Here is a 23,909-nt window from a genome sequence, read left to right as displayed (position 1 = left end):
GCACATACATCCCCATGGCACTAATTACATGCTGACTCGCATCTCAGCTAGCTGTTTACATCCACTCTACCCACCACACAGTGAGTTCCCTGAGAACAGAGGCTGTTAGTCACCTCTGTAACCATCTTGTGGTGCCTAGCCCACAGCAGGTTCTCAGTGAACACTGTGACACTGACTAGTGGGTGCTGCCTAGCACTACTCATGGCAGAACAGAAGGAAAACAAAAATAAAACAACTTATGGTTTATCACATGTTTTTCCATTCATTACTTGATTTGAGCCCCCCAACAACCCCATGAAACAGTGGAGACAGGCAGGCACTATTAGCCCCATTGAACAGACAGGGTAGCTAAAGCCCAAGAGCACACAACTAGTGAGTAGTGGAAACTAAGTCCCAATCCCGTCCCCTTACTTTGGATTCAACTCAAGGAGAGACACAAACAGCATTTTGAAGATAGAAGGTAATGGGGTTTGCTAAGGTGGGAAAGAGCTTTTGTGAGTGGACTAGGGAGGGATCCTTACTCAGTTGGGAACGAGTTGACAGCAGCCCCACCAGGGAGGGCACAGGATTCCTCCTCGGACCTCAAGGAGCTGGAGGTGTCCGCAGCACTGTTCCCCAGCCCTGGAAACTAGGGACCCCCCCCCCCACGGCCCCCACGCCCCGCGAAAAAGACGGGCATTAGGGTCAGGTGGCTAAGATGACGTTAAGGATGACTTGTTAGCAAGGGCCTGCCTCTCTGTTGCTATGACAACAGGAGCTTGACTACTGGGCCTTGCAAGGTTGACTGAGGCGGATCCTTTCGTTGACTCGAAATTAGTGAAAGACATTTATGGGGTCCGTGTGTGGGTGTGCGCGCGCGCGCGGTAAAATGAAGATGGAGAGGGTATATTCAAGACTCTAGCTCAGTGATTCTCCGCCTCGGCAACATGTTAGCTTCACCTGCACAATTTTATTTTTTCACCTGCGCAATTAAAAAAATCTCGATGCCTAGGCCATACCCCAGACCAATTAAATCAGAATCTCTGGGCTTCGCTATCTGCTTAAGTCTTCGCTGACGACTCCAATTGCAGCCAAAGTTGCAAACCCTGCTTTTAGAAGGAAGAGGGGAAATTCTCGAGACCTTCCCAAGATGGCGGCTACCCTACGGCTTCCGCCCTTATGATCGCCAGCAGGGGGCGGGCTTTCCAGGAGCGCATGCGTGTAGTGTCCCTTCGCTCCCTGCTCCCTCCTCCTCTTTCCCCCGCCTCCATTTTGTTCGCGGACGCTGGGGACGGTGGGAGCAGATCCATTTCCGGGTTGGCAAAAGGGGCGGCGGCGGCGAGAGAGGGAGCTTGCCGGGGAGCGAGCAGGACGGGACGAAGCCGGGGCGGAGGTGGCGGAGGATTCGCTCCCGGGGCAGCTGCGGCCAGGTCGGAAAGAGGCAGAGGAGGCTGGGTACGTCGCTGAGATGACCTGCGGACCTGAGTGGGAGGGAGAGCCGGGGGAGGGGGGAATTGGGGCGGGGCTTGGAGAGGGGCCACTGGGGGAGGGGCCTGAGGAGAGAGGGATCCTGGGGGCGGGGTCTGAGGGGTGCATGGAACGTGGTGGGTGGCAGGGTCTGGAGTGGGGCGTGGGGATCTAAGCAGGGAGGAGTGGTCGGGAATGTGTGGGGCGAGCTCTGACTGAAGATGGGAAAGAAGGTTATTGAGAGGCAGGAAATAAGGGATCCTGAAGGGTTGGGTAAGGTGAGTAAGACGGCAGCTCGGCGTGAGGGACAAGTCACCGTGCGCAAAAAGGGAGATGGGGAGGGAGGACCTGTTGTGATCAGGTAACTAACAGGATGCTCTGAGTGAGGAGGCCACTGTGACATTTTGGGGATTGAGTGTAGTGAAAACCAATGGCTCAGAGGATGATTTGGGAAACTGCTTCCACTAGAGGGAATCTAGGGAGCGTTGGTTGAGAAGGAATCAGAATTGAGTTAAAGGTTGGATTGAGAAGTGGTGAGTTGCGCATGAGAGCAGCCTAGAGTTGAGGGTTCAGATTGGAGTGGTGTGAAGTGAGGGAAGACGGAAATCCTAAACTCTTAGACGTGGGCCGTGTGCGGTGTGGTGTTGAGTGATCAAGAAGGAAAATTCTTAGGACACTCGGGTGAGGAGTTGGAAGAAGCTGGTGTGTACTGGCATTCATATTTTTTTTTAAGGGATTTGAATAATCTGTTACTGCTTTGCCCCACTCCCCACCCCCGATGTTTTTAGTGTCTGTTTTTCGTCTCCTGTAACCTCATTGAATAAGGACTGTTCTAGTGTACGTATGGATTTACTAAGTAACTTTGAGGCAAGTTATTAAACTGCCTCATTTTTTTTTTCCCCTTTGAAAGACAGGTTTGGCTCCTCTCTTCCTTTATTTTTTTTTTAATTTTTATTTATTTATGATAGTCACAGAGAGAGAGAGAGAGAGGCAGAGACATAGGCAGAGGGAGAAGCAGGCTCCATGCACCGGGAGCCTGATGTGGGATTCGATCCCGGGTCTCCAGGATCGCGCCCTGGGCCAAAGGCAGGCGCCAAACCGCTGCGCCACCCAGGGATCCCCTCCTCTCTTCCTTTAAAAGATGGTGTTAACTGAATGGGATCTTTAAAGTGGTTGCAAATGGGGAGGCAGGCAGGGGGATGGGGTGACTTGGGTGACTTGGGTGACGGGCAGTGAGGGGGGCACTTGATGGGATAAGCACTGGGCGTTATACTATTGGCAAATCAAACTTCAATAATAAATAAATAAGTAAGTAAATAAATAAAGTGGTTGCAAAGAAGTGATCTCTGAAAACATGATTGAGGTATTGATGTTTAGAAGACTTGTTTCTAGGTTTCTTCCTCTCAGCCTTGCTGTATTTGTTGTGCCAGGGAATGGTTGGTTTTGATTTGATACATGTCCGATTTTTTGACTTTTTTCAAAGTCAACTTTTAGTAGCCCAAAATTTTCATATTATTGTGTTACATTGTATTGACTATCATCCAGCTGGAGATAGGGAAGTTAGAGCTGAGGCTGAATGAGGTTGGTTGATGAAGAATCAGAGAATGCAGTGTTTTATTTTACTTTTTGACAAAGATTGACTTTCCTCAGAAACTCTGGGAATTCATTGAAAAATAGTATTTTAGACAGTTGAGTCTTTTGCTTTGGCCCAAGGACTTTGGCCCCATTGCCAGTTGTTGGGCAGCAGTGTGCTTGTGGACAGCTTTAGCTTCTTTATTGTTAATACTTTGAAATTTTGACTATTCCAACTTTTTCTTTGGGCATGATATTCTAAACACTTTGCCCATAGGTAAACTTATTTAATTTAGCTTAGAAGAACTGTTCCTGAAAGTCTTGGCATTTCTGAGGTCTGACGTGATTTGCTTAAGGGGGGGGGGGCAGTTTCCAATTCTACCTCATACTCGATATCAGAGTAGTATTTACTTTAGTTCGTACTGATTAGTTATGTGATGTCAGCACAAAGGTGAAATGCAGAGGAAGGTGGAAGGTGGTGAGAACAGTGGAGTTTTTCCGGTTTTACTAATGGCTTTTGAGAAGGGAGAGAAGTCCTGTTCCTGTTGAAGAGCAAATTGTCAGTTCTTTCTTGACCTCTTCTTTGAGTGGTAGAGTAACCTAGTGTACTTGAGTCTGTTTTCCTATTCCTCTAAAGTGATTGTGAAAATCATGGGCCGCTGGTTCACGCTGTTTCAGCAAACCATACTGTTCTTACTAACCCCAGCAAGAGCAGGAAGAGCTTCAGGCTATAAAGTATATACTATACACTTATTTGAGGGTAAAAAACCTGCTTAATATTTTGCTGTTATTTCAACCCCAGGATCTCTGTTTTTCAGAGGGTTTGGAAATAAGTTACGGGGGCTCAGAGCTCTGGGCAGGCTTTTGGTATAGCCTCCTTCTTTAGCATATGATTTTCCATTTTTCCTTCTGTCACGTTTTTCCTTTGCTGTACTTGAGCCATTCCTAGGTGGAAAATGGCAAATTACACATTTTGCCCCCCTCCTTTTTAGTCTCTGGTGGGCATGTTGTCTGTGTCACAGTTTGATACCTTCAAAATAAAAGGATTCTTGACTGCTTCAGATGAAGAGGGTGACAGAAGCTGAGCCGGATTTTCTGGGCCGGAGAATAGATTCTGTCAGAGCAAAGAATAGTTGCAGACACACAAACTGGGACCTTAAGCTGTGACTAACGTTTTGGCAACAAGCTTCCCTTTGCCAAATAACTTCTTTTCTTCTTGAGTGTGATTGTTGAGCTCCTTCTCAAAGTAGGCTCTTGTTGCTACTATTCTCCACACAATTCCCAAGCAGAAGTTGGCAGAGTTCCGGTTGACGGACAGTCTCTTGAGGGATATGCCCCGGATTAGAGTAGATGGGGTGCTCCATGTCAAAATGAGGTTCATTGGCAGATGCTGAGAGCTTCTCTGCAAGGAAATAAGAGGCAGTACTTTTTTCTGAATGTTCTTGTGCTCCTTTATGCTTTTTCTAAATTCAGACCTGTTTCTTATTCATCTGCTGATTAAATGCAGAATCATTGCCTCTGCCCAGCTTTCAAAGTCCAAGGCATTGAGGAAGAGAGAGAGAATTTCCCACATTTTTTTGCTACACTCTCATTCCCAAGCCTTTAGCTTAGGGAGCCACAGTCTAAACTCATGAGCACTTCTTGGTATTATTATAGAGGAGTATTTAATTTAATTTTGTATTTGAGAGAGAATGTGAGCGCACACACACAAGTGGGGAGGGGGAGAGAATCTTAAGCAGGCTCCATGCCCATTGCAGAACACAATGTGGGGCTCCATCTCATAACCCTGAGATCATGACCTGAGCCAAAATCAAGAACAGAATGCTTAATTGGCTGAGCCACCCAGGCTCCCCTGTAGAGGAGTATTTTAAAATGCTGAATAGAACTTTATGGAGAGGGGTGCCTGGGTGGCTCAATTGGGTGAGTGTCTGTCCAAGTCTTGATCTTAAGGTTGTCAGTTGCAGGCCTGCATTGGGCTCTATGCTGAGTGTAGAGCCTACTTTAAAGAAAAAAAAAAAAAAACTTTATGGAGATAAATAATATTAGTAGGGAAAACAGGTGATACATTTGCCAGTGTCTGTATTAGTCTTAGATCTCTTAAGATTTTGACTGAACATGCAGAAAGACCATTTCGAGGCAAGTAAGCTATCAAATGGAGGGCCAGGAAGTGGCTTCTGATTTGCTATATAACATGGCAAAGTTATAACAATTTAGAATGGCTGTCCTCAGTACTACTTAGTAAATACCTTTTCAGTGTGTTCTACTTAGTAAACATCCTTTTGTTTTTTAGGGGATAATTAGTTGAAGATAACTTTGTCTCCAATAGGTCTTGGAGTGGATTATGATCATTTCTTGCAGTCCATGGCAGTGGCCCTTGTAACATTGGAGCTAACCCGGAAACAAATCCTCTCTTTGGTCACTCTGGATTCAGCTTCCTCCTGCCATTGTTAGCCCAGAGTATTCTGTTCCCGGTACGTAGGTTTGGGAGACTAACAGGTTCAGATCCAAAGGTTTTGACTCTGATCCAGGGCTTTGATTTGGTAACAAACAGGATTATTGGAGTTGTGTTTAATCTTGTCTCAGATATTTCTTTACTGAAGAATGTCTTGAAGTTTGGCAAATCTGTATGTCTAAGGAATGTGTATAGTTTCCTCACCTTATAATTAGTTTTCAGAAAATTTTTTAGGTTTTTGAACTTTGTGCATTTAGATTAAGCTCCTTTTAGATTTTGAGGCCCTCTGGTGAAAATAATGTAGTTTTAGTATTTATGATATTTCTTCAGTAGAAATTCATTGACCTACTTTCTAAGCTTATAAAAATGCTGACTTCAATAATCCCTTTTTTTCCTCCCAATAATCCCTTCTGACTATGAAAACATTCTCATATGTACAGATTGGGACAATTATTTGTTAAAAAAAAAAAAAAAAAAGATGGAGATTTTCTTCTAGTGTGGTACAATCTAAGGGATGCCTGGGTGGCCGAGCAGTTGAGCGTCTGCCTTCGGTTCAGGTGGTGCTCCTGGGGTCTTGGGACTGAGTCCCTCATCGGGCTCCCTATGTGGAGCCTGCTTCTCCCTCTGCGCATGTCTCTGCCTCTCTCTCTGTGTCTCTCATGAATAAATTAAATCTTAAAAAAAAAAAGAGGGAAAACTCATTTATCCACAAATCTCAGATAGCCTATCCCATAGTAGATTGTACCACTTTATTTTTTTTTTTTAAGGATTTAATTTATTTATTCATGAGAGACACAGAGAGAGAGGCAGAGACATGCGCAGAGGGAGAAGCAGGCTCCACATAGGGAGCCCGGTGAGGGACTCAGTCCAAGACCCCAGGAGCACCACCTGAACCGAAGGCAGACGCTCAACTGCTCGGCCACCCAGGTGCCCTGTGAGTTTTCCTTCTGTCCACATCCCTCTCCCAGTCCTCAGCTAGTAGGCAGGATCACAAAGTCATTTAAACTCCATCACTGTCTTAGAAAATAAGGATAGTAAGCAATTTAGTAAAATTTTATTTATTTATTGTTTTAAAAAGTTTAATTTGCAGTACCTGGATGGCTCAGTTGGTTAAGCATCTGCCTTTGGCTCAGGTTGTGATCCTGGGGTTCTAGGATTGCGCCCTATGTTGGGCTCCCTGCTCTTTGGGCAGCCTGCTTCTCCCTCTCTACTGCTTGTGCTGTCTTGTGCATGCACGTGCACTCTCTCAAATAAATAAAATCTTTAAAAAATACAAATAAAAAGTTTAATTTTATTTTTAGTAATCTCTACACCCACTGTGGGTTTGAATTCACAACATTGAGATCAGGAGTTGCATGCTCTTCCAACTCAGTCAGCCAGGTGCCCCTAACAAATTTTATTTTTTATTTATTTTTAATTTATTTTTTTTTAAACATCTGATTTTCTTTTTTTTTTTAAAGATTTATTTATTCGTTTATTCATGATAGACATAGAGAGAGAGAGAATGAGAGGCAGAGACACAGGAGGAGGGAGAAGCAGGCTCCATGCCGGGAGCCCAACGCGGGACTCGATCCCGGGACTCCAGGACCGCGCCCTGGGCCAAAGGCAGGCGCTAAACCGCTGAGCCACACAGGGATCCCCCAAATTTTATTTTTTAAGTAGATAATACATTCACATGGTTAAAAATTTGAAAGTTAAAAAGTGTACACTGAATGGTCTCTCTTCTCTGCTTTTGTATTCTTCAATCCAGTTCATCTTCCCAGGGGCAGCTAATGTGTTCAGTTTCTTAAGATTCTTTCCAGAGAAAATATGTACATATAAAACATGCATGTGTGTGTGTGTGTGTATTTTTTTTTTTTTTTTTTGCTTTTTCTCATAAACAAACGTAGGATGCTGTTAGTACTATCTGCGTTTTTAAAAACTTACTTTGGCAATCATTCTGTATAAGTAGTAAAAAGATTTGGCATCTGCTCCATATTGGTAGACATTTTAAATATTTCTAGTCTTAATGCTATTACCAATTATGCTCCAGTGAATAACCATATACATTTGGCCTTTAGCATGTATGACTGTATCTGTGGGGTAAATTATAAGTAAAATTGCCAAAGCTGGTGTGTTTTTAGCCCTGTTACTCATTTATTTGCTAAGAATTTTTGAGCTCCTACTGTGTGACAAGTACTGTGCTTCGTCAGTGAACACAACTGATTCAGTCCTTGCACTGGTGCGGCTGTATGGTCTGGTGGGGAAGACGTCCATTAAACCATAATTAATTACTGCTGCCGTAAATACTGTGGAAACAGCTAATAGGAAGCCTAACCAGGTTGATTGAGAAACAGGGCAGTGAGGAAATGTTACTAAGGAATTTTTAAAGCTGAAACCTAAAGGATGAAGGGCAGACCAAAGACTGTTGTAGATGGAGAGAATGGCATAGGTGGAAGTCCTCAGGACAGAAAGAATGGAAAGAACATGGCTATTTTGAAGATTTGAAGGAAGTAAGTTCCAGTGTTTTTGGGAGTTTAGGGAGAGAGAAGCAAAGAGGTAAGGCTTCAGGGAGTGTGAGGTCTCCAGAAAAACCACATAAATAGTAGTGAACTTTTAAAAAAGATTTTATATATTTATTTATTTAACACAGAGAAAGAGTAAGCACACATGTGCGCGTGCAAGCACTCACAAGCAGGGAGAACAAGCAGAGGGAGAAGCAGACTCCCGCTGAGCCAGGAGCCCGATGTGGGCTGGAACCTCAGACCTCAGATCATGACCTGAACGAAGGCAGATACTTAACTAACTGAGCCACCCAGGCACCCCACAATAGTGAATTTTGAGCCCAGGCTTTACAGGAGAAGGTTTTGTTTTGTTTTGTTTTTTGGGTTTTTTTTTTTTTTTTTTTTTTTGGTCAATTCTTTTCACAGGTATTAATTTACTAGAGTTGATGCTGAAATCATCAATATCATGAAGAAATCTGATGCTTGTACGATGGAACATGTTTTCTGTAAGAACTTTTCTGGATAAAGGCTACTCTTTTAGCCTTGATTTCTTTTCTGTCCAACAAATTAAACTTGTATGGCTGGGTTAGGTCTTAAAATTTTAGGATCTTGGAAATTGGTTTGGAAGTTAGTGATTACTTAGGGAACCATTCTGAGATTATGGGGGATGACGAGTCTTTGGCCATACTACCCTGAACTCAATCTTGTCAGATTATGGGGATGATGAAATGGCTAGTTTGCCAGACCTGCTATTTAGGAAAGAAAACTTACTTCTAGAGAATATTGACTTTTTTGTAAGCCTCATAGGGCTAGAAAGAGAGCACAGATGTTCTCATTATAAACTGGTGAATATAATACATTGTCGTACCCATCATCTAGGCCATATGTCTTAACATGATGTATAACTCTTGTAGGACGTGCAAATGAATAGTAGCCCAAGGGCCATTATAATTCTGAATATATGAAAGCATTTTTATCTGCAAGTATATTGACTTTTGTTCAGAAATCACAGTACTCTTGCTCAAAGCCCAGATGGTCCTGTTTGATTTAGTACCTTTCTTGTGTAATTGGATCAGCTTGCCCTGTTTTCGTAACTTAAAGTAGAATCTTGGTTTAGCAGCCCAACACTAGCGAGCAAGGAATGAAAATGTGCAAATTTTTCTAGCATTTCAGCAAGAAGCGTCTGTGTATCTGTTGGCTTAGGGGCATTAGAGCGAGAGAAGAGACTCCTCAACAATGAAAGTGACAGCTTTGTTATTAGATTATCTGTGGTGAGTTGGGACTTAATATATTATCTTTGAAATGAGGCATGACACTTCTCTCCATGTGAAGTCTGGATCAACATTTTATGGAGCATCTGTTTAAGTTTTCTTTCAGGCTTTTTCTAATGGAGGCTGTCATCACTGGATTTGCCTTACTTCTGACTGTTCTCTGGGTAGGCTTTTCTACTTGTCTGTTTGTGAGGGGAGTGTGGAATGCAGGCTGGCACATGGAAGCTGAGGCCTGGTCACATGAGACACTGCTAGTCTACAGTGAGAAGAGCCATCTCATCAGTGACTAGGTTTCAGCCTGCCTTGTAAGCAACCTTTTAATCTAATTAACAGTTTCTTTAAAACAGTTTTTTAAGAACTTCTAAAGATGTTTTGACCACAGATGTTGGATGTTTTTGTTTTTCAGTTGTGTTAAATCGAAAACCCTAAAAAAAGAGCTAAGGTAAGATCTGTCCCTCTGTTTTTGTGCTTACCTTTGAAATTAATTTTGGTCCTGATTTCTTACAGTGGCCTGGAAGTTCCTCATATATCTGACATGTGGTAGAGTAAACTCTGCAGTGATGAACATTGTTAGGTGATACCCAGGTTGTGGCAGAGATTGAGGTCACAGTAGGCAGCCTGCTTTCATTAGAGTTGAATTTGAGATGCAGGTTCTAGAATTAAGCATAATGGCCTTTTAATTATTTTGGTTGGTTTGGGATTGTCTGCTGTTCTTAATTACATTGGTAACAGATCCATCAGTACAGACCTGATGTTTTGAAATTTTGGTCAGTCTGAAGTTTGGTTTTGCTTATACAGTGTTAGGATTTTTTGGTTTTTAGTAATTAAATCTTTGGAATTTTGTAATTGACATAGTAAGAATACATAGTTTAAACAGATAATAATAGTACTAGAAGATTTATAATGAAAAGAACAGCTGCTCCATCTTTCTTTATTTGTCTTCAATCACTTTTAGTACTTTCAGTGTGTTTTTTTCTGATGCATGTTCTTTCCATATTTTTATTTATTTTTTTCTTTCCATATTTTTACATGGTGTGCTCATACTATGCTTATACAGTATGCTTATACTGTTATTGCTTGTTTTTTTTTGGCCTTAGATATTTTGAATTTCTACTATGGAAGATTATTTTGCATTTTTAAAAAGATTTATAAATTTATATATAGTGAGAGCATAGGTGCACTCATGTGCAAGCAGGGGAAGGGCAGAGGGAGAGTGGGGAAGTAGACTCCCCACCAAGCACGGAGCTCAACATAGGGCTTGACTCCATAACTCTGAGATCATGACCCAAACTGAAATCAAGAGTGGGATGCCTGACTGAGCCACCCCACGTGCCCCCCAATTTTTATTTTTAAGATTTTATTTATTCATGAGAGACAGAGAGAGAGAGAGAGGCAGAGGGAGGAGCAGGCTCCATGCAGGGAGCCTGACGTGGGACTCGATCCCGGGTCTCCAGGATCATGCCCTAGGCTGAAGGCGTTGCTAAACCGCTGAGCCACCCAGCTGCCCCCCCCCCCCAATTTTTTTAAGTAATCTCTACACCCAGTGTGAGGCTCAAACTCAACCCTAGGATCAAGAATCACATGCTCTACTGACTGAGCTAGCCAGGTGCCCCTGATTTTGCATTCCTATACTGCTAACTACCCTCAACCCTTCCTGCTAATCCTCCTAATACAGATCTGTCACAGTTGTGGTTAAGTCAGTATTTTGTATGTTTTTATATTATGTATCAGGGTTCAATCAGAAAGACAAACCATTCTTGATATTTCAGAGGATATTAGATGCTTACAAAATCATTGGAAGGTCATAGGAATGTCACCTTGCAGAGATTCCAGAAAAACTGCGCTGTTAATAATCTTCGCTATCTTAAACACCAAAGCAGGCAATTTGTAGAATGTTGGAAACCTATAAAACCACATGTATGTCATCTGTTGGAGGCCACACACACTTACTCATTGCTACTAGAAGAACAACAATGGCATATACTTATATCTTTTAGGTCTTGAATGAATGACTCTGTACTGGTGGAATTTAAACCACAACCCCATTGACAGAGCATTCTAGGAAATGTAGTTCCAATGTTTTCAGGCTCCCCTTCCATCCCCCATGGACCAGAAAGGGGATAGAGGTAAATGTAGCCTAAAGAAGAAAAATTAACGTCCAGTATGACTGTCTGTACTATGATTATACTGTATTTCCTTATATATTTTCCCTTTATTTTTTTTTTTAAGATTTTATTTATTCATTCATGAGAAACAGAGAGAGAGGCAGAGACACACGCAGAGGGAGAAGCAGGCCCCATGCAAGGAGCCCGACGTAGGACTCGATCCTGAGACTCCAGGATCACGCCCCAGGGCCAAAGGCAGGCACTAAACTGCTGATCCACCTGGGCTGCCCGTGTATTTTCCCTTTAATATAATAATCACCATTCTTTCATTTTTCTTTTTTTCTCCCTTCTGCTTGATTCATTGAGCATCAATCGCTAATTCATCCCTAAACTCTGATGAAAGTATAAATCTCTTTTCAGTACAAATCCTTCATTTATTTTAAAGATTTTATTTGTTTATTTATGAGAGACATAGGCAGAGGGAGAAGCAGGCTCCCCTCAGGGATCCTGCACCCCAGGATCAGGACCTGAGCCGAAGGCAGACACTCAACCACTGAGCCACCCAGGCCCCCAGTACAAATACTTTAGTGGAGCCTCTTCCAGAGGCTTTATGAAAAAGGATTCCATTGGAGGGGTGCATTTTGGGGGGCCTTGCATGTTTCTGCCTGCACAATGGTTGGGAGTTTGACGAGATACAAAATGCTATGTTGGAGATGGCTTTTCTTTGGAAATTTTAAGCCTCATTTTGTGGTCTTCTAACTTTTAATAGTATTGTTGATGTTATTCTGATTCTGAATTTTTCATGTGGAATTTGTTTTTTCTCTGAAAGATTTTAGGGTGCTATCTTAACCACAGGTATGTGAAATACAATGGTGTAACTATTCTAAAATTCATCATGCTTGGCATTCAGTGGGCCTTTTCAGTCTTAAAGCTTATTTTGATCTGTCCTGGGAAATTTTTTTTTCTCTTCTCTCTCTCTCTCTCTCTCTTTAATTTTATTTATTTACTCATAAGAGACACAGAGGGAGAGAGGCAGAGGGAGAAGCAGGCTCCATGCAGGGAGCCCGACGTGGGACTCGATCCCCAGTCTCCAGGATCACAACCTGAGCCGAAGGCAGTTGCTCAACCACTGAGCCACCCAGGCGTCCCCCTTTTCTTTTCTTTCTTTTTTTTTTTTTTTTTAAGATTTTATTTCTTTATTTGACAGAGAAAGAGAATACAAGCAGGAGTGGCAGGCAGAGGGAGATGGAGAAGCAGGTTCCTCGCCGAGCTGAGAGCCTCACATGGGGCTTGACCCCAGGACCCCGGGGATCATGACCCGAGCTAAAGGCAGATGCTCTACCGACTGAACCACCCAGGCGCACCCCTATATTTTTAATAATGTATTCTTTGATAGTTTTCTGTCTTTCTGGGAATCCCTATTATGCAGATGGTGAAATTCCAACACTGATCCTTTTTTTTTCCTCTTGTGATTTTGTCTTTTTTTTTCTCCCCCTCATTAAGTTTTTTTTTTTTCCTCATTAAGTTTTTAGATACTCTGAGCTTTTTCTTCCAGCTCTTCTATTGTATTTTTAATATTTGGTATCAGTGTTTTAAATTTCCAGGAGTTCTTTTTGTTCTCAGAACTTTATATGTAAGTATTTCTACACATTGTCAGGAATTGTTTTGTTTACTTTTTTTTGTTTTGTTTTGTTTACTTTGATTCCTGTCTTTCCTGTTAGAGATTTTCTTCAAATGTCTGTTTATTTTTGAGAATGAGGTACTTACAAGCTCTGAGTGTGGAGCCCTGGCTCATCCAGTGGTAGGCATCGCTGTGGGATGTATTGGCAGCTTGTCATTTTCCTTAGAGAGGACTCCTCCAGTCTCCTGCCTAGAGAACACAAGCCCAGCAGCATGTGTTTTGGAACCAAGTGAGAGAAGAGAACTGGGGAGGGAGAGAGGTCTCATCATTGAGTAAATAAAACGTTCACTCAATCTATTTTCAGTTTGGTACTCCTGCCCTAGGCTGTCACTGCTTACTTGATTCAGAGTCCCTCTACCTGGCAGCATGGGCAAGGGAAAGAGAGGATCCCTTTCTTATACAGACTTCCAGTCGGTTCTCCTGTTTTAGCTCCTCTGAAACCCCTTTGTCCAGAGGTACCAGGTGCTTTTAGTTTCTGAGCTTTTTCTGGATTTTTGTAGTGAGGATTTACTTTCTGCTGCAAGCATTTAACTTTTTCCTTTCTTTGAAGTTACTTGTCAGTAGTGCATGTGCTTTCCAGCTCCTAAAATTTTGTTGACATGTCTCTACAGTTGCATCCTTTCCCATTCTCTCTCTCTCTCTCTCTCTCTCTCTGTTTTTAAGGTTTATGCCTTTAAAAATATCCCTTTGCTGTCATTTTCAAGGTGTTTTCTGAGAGAACATTGATAAATGCCTGCCACACATTTATGTTTAACCAGATTATTCATCGGCCTTTCCTTGCTGCTCTCCATTCAGTCACGATAGTGTTGGTGTAATTGAGTACTGATACTCCTGCAGAACAGTATTTTTCAGACTTCCCTAACAATGAGAATTACTTAAGGAGGTGGTTGAATATACAGTTCACCAGATTTTTCTGTTGGAAGATTTCTGATTTTAGTAGGTTTGGATTAGAGCCTGGGCACACGTGTGTTTTCAACAAACACCCTAACATGTGTCTTATCTTTTTTCTCTTTAAAGATTTTATTTATTTACTTGAGAGAAAGAAAGAGACAGGAGAGCATAAGCAGGGAGAAGAGGGAGGAGCAGATTCCCCACTAAGCAGGGAGCCCAAGCCAATGCGGGGGCTCGATCCCAGAACCCCTGCACCTGAGCCAAATGCAGATGCTTAACTGACTGAACCACTCAAGGACCCAGATGTGTCTTATCTTCAGATCAGTTTGGAAACTATTTCAGAAGAGTCTTCTAAACCATTTATTGCTCCCAAGTCTCTGAGGCAAACTCCTCAGGATCCACCTATTATTGCTTTTGTATTCAGACTGTGTTTTAGTCTGTCTGGCTTTGGTCCGGATTTCTAAATTAGAGTGTGTGTCCTTCATCTGATTAACTCCTCTCCTCTGGTTAAATGCTGGCTGATGGCAATAACTTTGGCCTTGTGTGACTCCCACTTTTTTTTTTTTTTTTTTAGCCAGCACTTCTAGATCCATTGGTTCCTGGCCTGTGTGGGTGGAGAGGAAGTATTAGTTATGAACATTGAGCTACTCTGCATCATTTCACTGTACAAATCCAAGAATCTGTTTTTTTTTTTTTTTTTGTGAAGTGGAAAATTGACTCAGGCTTTGGAAACAGATGTACTAAGTATCTGTCTTGGATTTATGCAGCATAATTTTTGGAGATATTAAAGGCTGTGATTTGAAGTTTTTTTTTTTTTTTTAAAGAAGTTTGTTTTTAACTTTTATAATATGAAAGGGCACATTCTTCTTTTTGTATTATGGATCCCAAAGGCCTAGAAAAGAAAAATGGCTGTACCTTTTACTACCAGTCTGTAAAGCATCTGGAAATAAGGTGTTATGCAGCTGCTCCTTGGTTGCTGTGAATTGCTTGGCAGTCAGGAGCCAAATAGTACATGTCTTTTAATGTTGAAAAGAACTAAGGATTCTAGTCCTTAGTTCTTGGAAATCTTGTGGCTGTTGGTATCTAAAATACAGCCCAAGGAAGTCATGTTGGCTTTGACATAGAACCTATTTACATCCTAAGATGAACAGCTCCTTAGAAACAGCTCTAATAAGTTTTTGGAACTTGCTTTGAAAATTTTGGTGAATGATGTCACAAAAAGTGCAAAATCTGAAGTGTTACTATCTCATAGATTATCGATCACTTGCTATGTTATAAGGTACTACTTTGAACTGTTACTGATCTACTGCAGTTGACTTTTTTCTGTACACCTTCCCCCACCTTTCCAATACTTTAGTGTTTTTAGATCAACAGGATTTTCTCTTTGCTTCGAGGGGTGTAGTAAGGGCTGGTGACATTCGGTGAGTTCATTCCCTGTTGAGGATGATTTTCAGACATTTAATTTACAGTTCTTGCATTAATTAATCTCTAGCCATCTTTTTTTATGAAGCCATTCTTTGCAGCTGTGGTATTTAATTGAACATAAGAGTAGACTTCTCATTGATTTGTCATCATTTTAGATAAGAGGACTTGGCTCCCGGGTTGCCTTGTATCTGGGGATAACCTGTGGTATCTAATATTTACTACATCAATTAGTATGTGAATAAGTAGATTTCAGAGTTTATGTTTTTAGGACTTTAAACAAATCTAGGACAAAACAATATGACAAGTGTCCTATTTGGAAGGAAAGCTGCATCGTTGGGGGTGTGTACTTACATTTTTCATTATAGAAATTATATCAAAAGGATTTCATCATATGGTTACATACTTTTATTCTACCCTTCTCCTTTTCTCTTTCAGGGTTGCGTGCTGCTCGTAACAGTGAAAGATCATTGATGTGGAGAGTAGAACATCCAGGTTTAGTTGTAGGAGTTGTAGGATTTTCAGTTTAAATATTCATGGTGCATATGTGATTTATTATTATTATTATTACTTGTTTTGGATCAGATTTGCTGCATAGTTGAATTTCCATGATGGAAAATGCCTGCAGTTGGAAAAATGATTTTTCTCCTTTCATGGAGTAACCTTAGAGTTTTAATTAATTCCATCTCTATACATGACAGAAATTTGTTTCGCCAGAGATTTGACTGAATTGAATTTCAAGGGGAAGGTAGCACCTTCTCCATTGAGAGAAGAGGGCTGTGGATTATTTTTAAACTGTATGTGTGTGTGTGTGTGTGTGTGTGTGTGTGTGTGTGTGTATATACAAACTATATCAAGCTTTTTTGGCACGGGTCAGGGGGAGGATGATAAGATATCTATAAAAAGTTATTCTAGTCTGTTTCTTTTTATTTTAGAGAAACCAAAATGCTTTAGTGGAAACCTTCCACTATACTCTGTCCTAGAACACACGAAGGTGTATTCATAATTCTGGGTTGACATCAGTTCCTATGTAATTATAGGAACCTGTTTGGCTTCTACTGTTTGTTAGTCTCCAGGAGTGGCATGTGAATACTCTTAGGTAGCTCCTGGCGCTTCTCCCATGTGTGAGTTCTTTGGTTTGGGAACTGGATGCCATTGTGTTTACTGTAGTAATGAACTCCTACCTTGCCATACTGTACTGCTTTTCAGGAGCAAAACTGAAGGGCAGGTGGACAGGCAGACATTATTGTCAGGTGATTTTTAACCCTGGAAGGCTTCCAGTTAGTATCTAGGTCCCTTAGCTGTGCTTAAACCAAGCTGTGGGTTTAATAAGATAACTGATTAAACTTGTTTACTTTGGGCATGGAACTGTTAGTTGATTTAAACTTGTTTGGTATGGACATATTGGATGGAGAAGGATACTACTTTTAAGGGATTTGGAGAATGGTCTGTAAGGCCTCAGATTTCATCTTTTACCACTCTTGTCTATATTATTCTAGCTACCCTGGCTTTTTTTTTTTTTTAAGATTTTTATTTATTTATTCATGAGAAACACACACAGAGAGAGAGAGGCATAGACAGAGGCAGAGGGAGAAGCAGGCTCCATGCAGGGAGCCTGACGTGGGACTTGATCCTGGGTCCCCAGGATCATGCCCTGGGCTGAAGGCGGCGCTAAACCGCTAAGCCACCTGGGATGCCCTACCCTGGCTTTCTTACTTATTCTGTGACATGTCAAGCTGGTTCCCATCTCGGGCTTTTTACTTGCTATTCTTTAATTCTTGCAGGGCTCTTTCCCCCAGATGTTCATAGGGTTTGCTCTGCTCATGGAGAGACTTCTTTGTGGAGAGCCAGCCTCCTTCCCTGCAACCCTGTCAAAGAGAACACTTCCCTATATTCCTACTTTCACCCCTAATGATTCTTTTTCTTTTTTTCTTTTAAAGATTTTATTTAGGGATCCCTGGGTGGCGCAGCGGTTTGGCGCCTGCCTTTGGCCCAGGGCGGGTCCTGGATATCCAGGATCGAATCCCACGTCAGGCTCCCGGTGCATGGAGCCAGCTTCTCCCTCTGCCTGTGTTTCTGCCTCACTCTCTCTCACTGTGTGCCTATCATAAATAAATAAAAAGTTAAAAAAAAAATAAAAAAAAAAAAGATTTTATTTATTCATGAGAGACATAGAGAGGCAGAGACACAGACAAGGGGAGAAGCAGGCTTCCTGCAGGAGCCTAACGCGGGACTTGATCCCAGGACCCCGGGATCATGACCTGAGCCAGAGGCAGATGCCCAACTGCTGAGCCACCCAGGCATCCCTATTTCTCTTTTTTCATTCTTTTTTTCAGTAACTGAGATTTTGTTTCCTTGTTTATCTCTTTCACTAGAATGTAAGCCCCAAGATTGGAGAAACTTGTTCAGCCACTAGAACTGGGTTTATCAGCCTCAGCATTTTTGACATTTTGGACTAGATGATTCTTGGTTGTGGGGGCCTCTTGTGTGCATTAGAGAGTGTTTTCTATTCACGAGATGCCAGTAGTAACCCTTTATCATGACAATCAAAAATGTCTCTAGACGTTACCACATGTCTTTTGGGGGACAATATCCTTCCCCTTAGAACCATTGTTATAGATAGAACAGATATTTATTGAATGGATTAAGTGATGGCTGGTCAGTAAATATTCACTGGATGATAGATGAATTCATGAATGAACGAATTCAACAAGTTAAAAATTTTTGGAGCACTAAACTATGCACATAGCCTCATATTTCTTCCTTTCCTCTTTTCATAGATACCATTTTTTTTTCTGTTTCTGGCACATTGTCTACCCTTCACTTATTTTTTTATTCCACTTAGGTTTGCTTGCCCTTTCAGACAGTGCTACTCTTAAATTTATTTTTGTTCAGATGAACATGTAACTATTGAGCACTTTGTGCTGTAAAATAAAAGAAAAAACTATAGAAAGATACAGTGCTATCTGTGCTTAAGAGCTCATTGGGTTAAAGGCACGTTGACTCTTGATCTCAGGGCTTGGGGTTGAAGCCCCACTTTGGGTGTAGATATTACTTAAAAATAAAATCTTTTTTTTTTTTTTTTTAAAGTAGGTTCTACTCCCAGTGTGGAACCCATCATGGGGCTTGAAATCAAGACCCTGAGATCAAGACCTGAGCTGAGATCAAGAGTTGGATGCCTCACCAACTGAGCCACTCAGGCATCCCCAAAATAAAATCTTTATTAAAAAAAAAAAGCAGTGAAAAAAACCCGGTTTACTGGATTAAATAGATGGCATATTTATGAAATACTGTTCTCAAATTTAACTCCTACTTCAAGGTAATGTCTCCAGTGGTGCTAATGGGCCAACATAGGTTATTTGAGTCAGTAGTTAAGTGCTCATCATTCAGAATGGGGTGAAATTTCTCATGAATTTGAAATCTAGTTTTAACAAAAATCTATTCATTCACTTTTTACTTACTTTTATTTGTTGCAGTTACCCTTGGTTTCTTTCATTTTGTCTTAAACCTGGTTGAGAAATCTACAAAATGGAGGGGCGCCTGGGTGGCTCAGTCAATTAAGCATTTGCTTTTGGCTCAGGTCATGATCCTTGGGGATCCTGGGGTTGAGCCCCTCATCAGGCTCCCTGCTCAGGGAGGAGCCTCCTTCTCCCTCTGTGGCTCCCCCTGCTTGTGCTCTCTCTCAAGTAAACAAAATCTTAAAATCTTAAAAAAAAAAAAAAAAAAAAAGAATATACAAAATGGAGTTACTCATTTTGAACTTGTTTGATGTGACTGTTTCTAGGGTTTGTTGTATGGTTATGAACATTTGATTCATTAATGGCTTTTAATGTCTATGCTTGGAAAGTTTTGCCACTTCAGCTACTTGGGTTATTGAAGCCACATTAGGCAAGGTTGTAGTTCCTTTTGGCTGGAATTGAAGTACACCAAACAAAAACCCCATTCTGGGGATCCCTGGGTGGCTCAGCGGATTAGCGCCTGCCTTTGGCCCAGGGCGCAGTCCTGGAGTCCCGGGATCGAGTCCCACATCGGGCTCCCGGCATGGAGCCTGCTTCTCTCTCTGCCTGTGTCTCTGCCTCTCTCTCTCTCTCTCTGTGTCTATCATGAATGAATGAATAAATCTTTAAAAAAAAACAACCCATTCTGCATTATGTGACTTTCTTTGTCTCAGAGCAACTGATTTTCTATTTCTGCTAAACATTTATGTTCCATCTCTGATACTATTAGATTTATTTTGATTTGATTTATTTTGATTCCATTGAGGGGAATGTCTAGAACCTTTCCTCTTACAGACACACCTCTCTGTTGATTTTCTGGAGACAAGAATAGGTAGAGTTATTGGTCTTTCAGAGAGGATCTTGAAATGTCTCTTTCGTCTCTCTCTCTCTTTTTTTTTTTTTTTTTAAGATTTTATTTATTCACGAGAGAGACAGAGAGAGAGAGAGGCAGAGACACAGGCAGAGGGAGGAGCAGGCTTCATGCAGGGAGCCCGACGTGGGACTTGATCCCGGGTCTCCAGGATCACACCCTGGGCTGAAGGTGTTGCTAAACCGCAGAGCCACCGGGGCTGCCCTCTCTTTTTGTTTCTTTAGATTTATTTATTTGATAGAGAGGACCTGCCAGAGAGAGTGCAGACCAGTGGGGGTGGTGGGGAGAGGGAGAGGAAGAAGCAGCCTCCCTACTGAGCAGGGAGCCTAACACTTGGCTGGATCCCGGGACTCCAGGATCATGACCTGAGCCCAAGGCAAATGCTTAACCAGCTGAGCCAGCCAGGTGCCCCCTCTCTGTTTATGTTGGGGAGAGGTTTAATAGAATATTAAAGACTTGAACATGGGGGGATCTGGCTGGCTTAGTTGGTGGAGCCTGCATCTCTTGATGTCAGGGTTGTGAGTTCAAGCCCCACGTTGAGTATAGAGATTACTTAAAATCTTAAAAAAAATAAAGAACTTATATTTAAGAAAGGAGAGAGAGGAGGGGTACTTAGCTGGCTCAGTTGGTAGAGCATGTGACTCTTGATCTTGGGGTCATGAGTTTGAGCCCCATGTTGAGTATAGAGAGTACTTAAAAAGAATTTTCTTATCGATATTCCATATAACTGTTTCTTGTAAGACAGAACTAAGGCCCTTGAGACTTTTCTGAGGGAGGGAGCGTACTTTTTTTAAGATTTTATTTACTTATTCATGAGAGACAGAGAGAGAGAGAGAGGGAGAGAGAGAGAGAGGAGAGAGAGAGGCAGAGACACAGGCAGAGGGAGCAGAGAGAGAGAGAGAGAGAGAGAGAGAGAGAGAGAGGGACAGAGACACAGGCAGAGGGAGAAGCAGGCTCCATGCAGGGAGCCTGAAGTGGGACTTGATCCTGGGTCTGCAGGATCAGGCCCTGGACTGAAGGCGGCGCTAAACCTCTGAGCCACCCGGGCTGCTGGGGAGCGTACTTTTTAAGGTCAATTTTTCCCCCATGGGATTTTGTTGGGTACTTCAATACAAAAACTGTAATTTACTCAGTAATCAAAGCTTAGAAAGGATGGTCTTTCAGCATAAAAGTAGATAGCATTTATATTTAGAGGGCATCCCCGGTGGCGCAGCGATTTAGCGCCGCCTGTAGCCCAGGGCATGATCCTGGAGATCTTGGATCAAGTCCCACGTCAGGCTCTCTGCATGGAGCCTGTTTCTCCCTCTGCCTGTGTCTCTGCCTCTCATTCTCTCTCTGTGTTTCTATGAATTAAAAAAATAAAAATAAAAATAAATAAATAAATAAAATCTTAAAAAAAAAAAAAAGATTTAGAATTAAAAGTTTTTTTTTTTCCTGGGACCCCTGGTGGCTCAGTGGTTGAGCGTCTGCCTTTGGCTCAGGGCATGATTCTAGGGTCCCGAGATCAAGTACTGCTTTGGGCTTCCTGCGTGGAACCTGCTTTTGCCTCTGCCTGTGTGTCTGCTTCTCTCTGTGTGTCTCTCATGAATAAATAAATAAAATATTTTAAAAATATATTTTTTCTTTTAAAAATAACTTGGGTTGAAACTTGAGTTTATAATAGGAGAATAATACCATTTGAATAAAGGCCCGAAATGGTAGTGGTAACTAGAATACTTACGAGATAATTTTAAATATATGAAAAATACAGCAACTAAATTGGATTCTTCATTTATCAAATGTGAAAGGTCAACATCTTTGTACCCAGGAAGTGTCCTGCTCTTAAAATGTAGGAATATGTATTTGGAACAAAACATTAGGAAATTGAATAGAAAAATAGGGTTTTGTCTTCTGAGGAATAGGAGAGAGTGCTTTTTACAAGTGTATTGCTTGAATTTTATGAAGACTTACCTCAGAATTCTGTGATAAATTTGACATCAAGAAGATTTGAAATAATGCTCTCTGATCTTGACTTCAAAGAAACTGACTCCTGAGGATGTGAAAAGCTTATTCTGTCATGGTTTTTAAGGTAGAAGGGCTTAAGAAGGGAATGAAAATTGGTTTATTGTTGAACTGGAGACAGTCTCACTATATTTCTGAAAATCAAGGTCTCTGAAGAACACAGATGGTGAGGTTTGTAGTTCTAATTTAAAAGATCAGAAAGGAAAGATTTAACATTATGTAAAGAACCCTCTTTTTTCTTCTTAGATTAAATCTCAGAAATATTAGTTTTGTTTTGTTTTTTTAGATTTTATGTATTTGAAAGAGAATGAGGGAAGGGGTAAAGAACGAGTGGAGGGAGGGGCAGAGGGAGAAGCAGACACCCTGCAGAGCATGGAAACTGACTTGGGACTTGATCTCAGAACCTTCAAATCATGACCTGAGCTGAAGGTGATGCTTAACTGATCTAGCCTCAGAAATGTTAGTTTTTAGTGTTGGTTTTTTTTTTTTTTTTTTAAGATTTTATTTATTTGAGAGAAAGAGAGTGAGAGAGAGCACAAACAGAAGGAGGGTCATAGGGATCATATCAGGCTTCCTGCTTCCATACTAAGCAGGAAGCCTGATATGGGACTCAGTCCCAGGATCCTGGAGTCATGACCCGAGCTGAAACCACCCACGTTCCCCAGAGTTTTTTAAGATTGCTCCCAGAAAAAAAAAAAGATTGCTCCCAGAAGGCCTGAATTTGTCCTTTGATTAAAAGTAGTTGGTCACTAAAATTTGTCATTCTGTTGGAGCGCCTGCATGGCTTATTTGGTTATGTGTCCCTTTCTTTATATCACCTTGGGTTTTGATCTCAGGGTTGTGACTTCAAGCCCTGCATTGGACTCCATGCTGGGCATGGGGCCTACTTGAAAAAAAATTGTCATTCTGTTATAAAACTTTATGAACTGTTTTTGGTTCACTTATTTTTTTTTTAACTTTTATTTTTATTTTTTTTTATGATAGTCACAGAGAGAGAGAGAGAGGCAGAGACATAGGCAGAGGGAGAAGCAGGCTCCATGCACCGGGAGCCTGACGTGGGATTTGATCCCGGGTGTCCAGGATCACGCCCTGGGCCAAAGGCAAGCGCCAAACCGCTGTGCCACCCAGGGATCCCAGGTTCACTTATTTTTAACTAAAAGCAGTTCTCAAAGCAGACCCTCTGCTTTGGATTAGTGATTGTATCAATATCAAATTGGTTTGAATAAAGCTTTTGGGGATTTTCAGGGGAAAGAATGTTGTATTAATGTAAATTTACTTACATTGGGCTGCTCTTGGGAAACAGAGCTGCTTGTATTCTATTAATAAAATAGAAATTTGGGGTGGGTTGAATTTTCATTTGGCAAAAATAGTAGGAAATTGCTAAACCAAACCAATTTCCATCACCCATGTTTTTTTGTGGTGATTAGTGAAATAGCAGGGGATCAGAAGATCTAAATTTGAGTCCTAATTCTGCAGTTTACTCCAGAATGATCTTGTGTGGTTGCCCTTAGATCAGTCTTTCTCTGTAGTGTGCACACATGAGATTCCACCCATCTCTGGATCTTTAGTGTCCTTACCTGTAAAACAGGAAGCAGTGATACTCTACCATAGTGTATCATTGCATATTCAATGTCAATTGTAGGAGCATGTCATGCATGCAGTCTTTGTAGAGGCAGAAGAAAGGTTGAGAAGCACTGCTGGATGTCAGTATGAAAGGCTGTCACTTGATGAAGGTGTTTTTTTTTTATTATTATTTTAATGGATTTATTTTGAAATTAGGAGTTTGAATTGAGCCTATTTTAAGAAGGCATTTGTAACTGTGTAATATATTAGTGGTCTTTTCCAGTAGATTTCTTAGAAAAAGATTTGCCTTGCTAGAGACTACTGTTTTGCCTTATAAACAGTGCTTGCTTGCTGTCAGGCATAAGGTGGTTTCCCTTGGTGATTTTTTACTTTGTAGCATGCAGGTTGGATCATCCATGAATTATGAAAAGAATTAGGGACTTGTCTGAATCTCTTTTCCAAGTCATTCTAGGAGTTTCAGTCATGGCAATGGCAAAGATAGGTAGAACTGGAAACTCAGAAAAGGCAGGAACTGAAGTGACTGGAATTAGTTGAATAGTTTGTTTCTGAATAGATTATTATTATTATTTTTTGAAATACAGCTTGATTATTTTTTCCTATTGTTTTATGCTACCTTTTTATTTTTTATTTATT

The 23,909-nt window shown here is 41.4% G+C and overlaps 1 protein-coding gene across 6 annotated transcripts in view; it reads left to right on the top strand.

Annotated features, from left to right (window-relative positions):
• Window positions 1-1,245: 1,245 nt before the first annotated feature.
• Window positions 1,246-23,909, top strand: part of WIPF2 (WAS/WASL interacting protein family member 2) — a 52,604-nt gene continuing 29,940 nt past the window's right edge. Inside the window, exons 1-3 of one of the 6 annotated variants that reach the window (XM_038547387.1) lie at window positions 1,246-1,434; window positions 9,393-9,529; window positions 9,631-9,666. The gene's annotated coding sequence lies outside the window, so the exon portion shown is untranslated. Of the gene's footprint in view, window positions 1,435-1,581; window positions 1,725-5,344; window positions 5,490-9,392; window positions 9,530-9,630; window positions 9,667-23,909 lie in introns of those variants that run through there. The other 5 variants (XM_038547388.1, XM_038547389.1, XM_038547385.1 and 2 more) reach the window with 5 other exon arrangements.

Source organism: Canis lupus, chromosome 9, assembly GCF_011100685.1.
Source record: "Canis lupus familiaris isolate Mischka breed German Shepherd chromosome 9, alternate assembly UU_Cfam_GSD_1.0, whole genome shotgun sequence".
Classification (NCBI taxonomy): Eukaryota; Metazoa; Chordata; class Mammalia; order Carnivora; family Canidae; genus Canis; species Canis lupus.
Note: the sequence above shows the minus strand (reverse complement) of the source record. Positions and strands in the feature narration are given on the sequence as shown.